The sequence below is a fragment of the Chenopodium quinoa genome, unplaced genomic scaffold (assembly GCF_001683475.1).
Source record: "Chenopodium quinoa cultivar QQ74 unplaced genomic scaffold, ASM168347v1, whole genome shotgun sequence".
In the NCBI taxonomy this organism is placed as follows: domain Eukaryota; kingdom Viridiplantae; phylum Streptophyta; class Magnoliopsida; order Caryophyllales; family Amaranthaceae; genus Chenopodium; species Chenopodium quinoa.
In genome coordinates, this window is record NW_018744080.1 from 1,374,826 (window position 1) to 1,378,365 (window position 3,540).

The window sequence follows — 3,540 nt, forward strand, 5'->3', positions numbered from 1 at the left end:
CTTGAAATTGATTCAATGATTTTTTTTTTAATTCATCGATAGTAAGGGCTTCGATGGTTTTCGTGGGTGTGAAGGTTGGAATTGGGCCGGTTTTTTGCTGGGTAAGGGTAGGAACAAGGGTTCCGACTGTGGGGATGGGGGGTTCGGCGGTGGAGGAGTGGCTGCCGGAGGATGGGGTTAGGGACCTTAAAGTGTTCGTTGGGGCTGGCTGGGTTTTCAAAAAAATTAAATTAGGTTTTTTTTTTAATTTTTTTGACCATTTTTTTTGAGAGATTTTTTTGACCAATTATTTAGTAACACATTTCACTCAAATTACATAAAAAAAAAAAGTTTACTTAATGTTCAGGTTACCGGTCATAAGGGACCAATAGAAGAAGATCCCATATAAAGGTGGGATTATTAAATAATAATCTAAAGATGGGATTATTAACAGCGAATCGACTAAAGGTGGGATTATTAGAATCAAATTTTCCAAAGTTATATTGTCTTTGTTAATTGCTATCTACAAATTTAAGGGACTATTTGTGAGATAAAAAAAAGTTTAAAATAACAAATAATAATCAACGAAGGTAGTAACAAATTCAAACTAACCACATAGAACTATGTGGCAGTCAAATTTATTTTTTTATTATTAGTTTTTTTTTTTTTTTAAAAGGACGTAGTAAGTTGGATGATATGATCTACCTACCTCTTATTGATTGTTTGCATAATTTGCATTTGTACGGTCTTCAATAAAACATATGATTAATAATGAATTTAGTATTTTACTCCTACTTTTTTTATTGTTACACTTTGACCAAACAGACATACATGTTGAGATACCACTTTGACTATTATTTTCTATAAATATGTTAGTAAAACTAATAAAGGGGTTTTTTTTTTTTTTTTTTTTTTTTTTTTTTTTTTTTTTTTGAAAAGAAGAAAATGTATGTCATTAATAAAATATAGCCAAACGGCATTTACATATAATTCCTAAAAAATTAAGAATTCCAACATAAGTACACACCTTAAACTAAATACATTGTACATTTGATTAATAATCGCCTTAATAAAAAACTTCATCTGAAGCAATACAATCTGTGAATTCGCATTCATTCGGCTTGAAATCCACTGATGCGTAGTCGTTTGAGTGAAAATATTCATGTGGTCCTCCAAATTCTCATAGAGATTATGAAACCCTAGATCTTCAATTTTCACCGAACAAACACAAAAAGAAAATAAATTCAAGAGAAAAATCAACATCACAAGAATAAGATCTATTTATTTAAAGCAATTGAAAGGTTTTTGGGGCTTATTACTGGTAAAAATACCAGTGGAAGCCTATATATATATATATATATATATATATATATATATATATATATATATATATATATATATATATACATATACATATATGTATATATATACATATATACATATACATATATGTATATATATATATACATATATATATATATATATATATATATATATATATATAAGAATATTCATTGGTCGGACCATACCCATTGATTATTTTTATTTTGATAAATATATGTTCATAGGGCAATTTCTAGTTGAGTATTTTGACAATCTAATGAAAACACATTTAGCCGATGCAATTTTATGATATTTGTTTTGGGTATTTTTACCCTGCCACGTGGACCTCTCAAAGCGTGACACGTGTCACACTAGAAAGAGTCCAAAGTGGACCAACTGGGGCATGACATGTGGGAGACGAATACCCCATAAGGGATTGATGGGCTTTCAAAGCCAAATTTTCGAGACAGCTAAAAAACTGTGCAACCCACATTCCTAGGTTTCCGTGACCTAGACATGGGCACATATCTCGAGGACCCTGTAAATAGGGAGATTCTCCCATTATTGGGGCATATTCAATCATTACATCATTTATTACTCTTGAAAACAGAGAACACCTGATCTTTGAGAAGATATTTACTTTTCGTACCTTTTTACTCTGATCCGAACTTTCACTTACTTGATTGTTAGAGGCGGAACTCCAACCAACCAGAACTTTCATGGTTTTGTAGGTACATACGGTCGGAATCCAGGCTTGGTGACGTAACTCTCCCAAGGGACACAGAAAACCCCGAAACAATATCCAATACAACAATAAAGGATTTTATTTTTATTATTATCATAAAAAAATAAAGGATTTTATTTTGATATAAGTGTATGTTCATAGGGCAGGCCATGTCCTAGATACGCCCACCCCAAGAGCCATCTATACATTGTGATGTTGCAATATACTCTCTTCCTTAGAATATTTGGAATCTTTGAATTTTTTTTTTTTTCAAAAAGAGAATCTTCTAAATTTATCCCAATCTATAAAAATAAGTATAGGCATGTGGGATATGCTTTGATTCGTTTTGGTGAGTGCATTATTAATATTTAACTTTATTTTATATATAACTTTTGCTAGTTTGAGTTTAAAGATATTTGCGGTCAAATATATAAAAATTTGCATCGATTTACGTAAACAGGAACATCATTCTGAAACGGATGGAGTACTATACAACAACAATTTGTATAACCAAGACAAAACCATTATATGAATAGTGAAAATCTCGAAGTATTTGTGTATTTATATTTAATATTTCCACCGTATTTTTACAACATTTTAATATTATATATATATTTTTTTCTTTCATGGTCTCCAAACCCACTACTTTTTTTTTTTTCACATCATTAATTTTTAATAAACTATTAACCTTACTATTTTCTTTATACTATTTTTTAATACTCCCAACTACCCCACTTACCTCTTATTTTATTTAAGTCAACTAATGACCATAAATTATGTGTCAGTCAAAGTATAACGCTTATTAAAATAAGGATGGAGTACTAAATTTTTATAAAGATGATATAATCCCTTCAAATTTGAAGTCAAGCAAGGTAGGGAGAACGTAGAGTTAATGGAGTTGAGTGAAACCTTTATAAATCTATATGTTCTTTTGTTGCTTGTCATCGTTTTATTGTTTAGTTGCATTTTGTGGAGCCAGGATCTATTGTTCCCCTTGCTCGAATTTCTTTTACAAGAAGTTGTTCTCTTAGTTCAACACAACCCCCTCTCCTCTTAATTGAGTACTAATTTCATTTTCAACTTCACAAAAATAAAATAGAAATAGGCAAATTAAACAAGCCTTAGTAGCACCACCTATAGACTTGGAGCAAAAATTAGTATGCACGACTTATTAATGCGAGTGCGCTCCACAACATCAATTAAGACCTTGTTTAGTTCACCTTAAAAAAATAATATTCAATAAAAATAATTTCATTTCGGTAAAAATAAGTTAGTTCAGTAAAAATAAGTTTAGTTTAGTAAAATAAATTTCAATTCATAAAAATATTTTTCGTTCAAAAAAAATCTGTAACTGTAGAAGAAATACAATAGGGAATCAGTAAAAATAATTTTAGCTTAGTAAAACTAATTCTAGTTCAGTAAAATTAATTTCAGTTTAGCAAAAATAAGATGAAGTGAACGAGGCCTAAGTATAAATTATTGGGTTACATAAATGACATCAATGACCTGAAAAA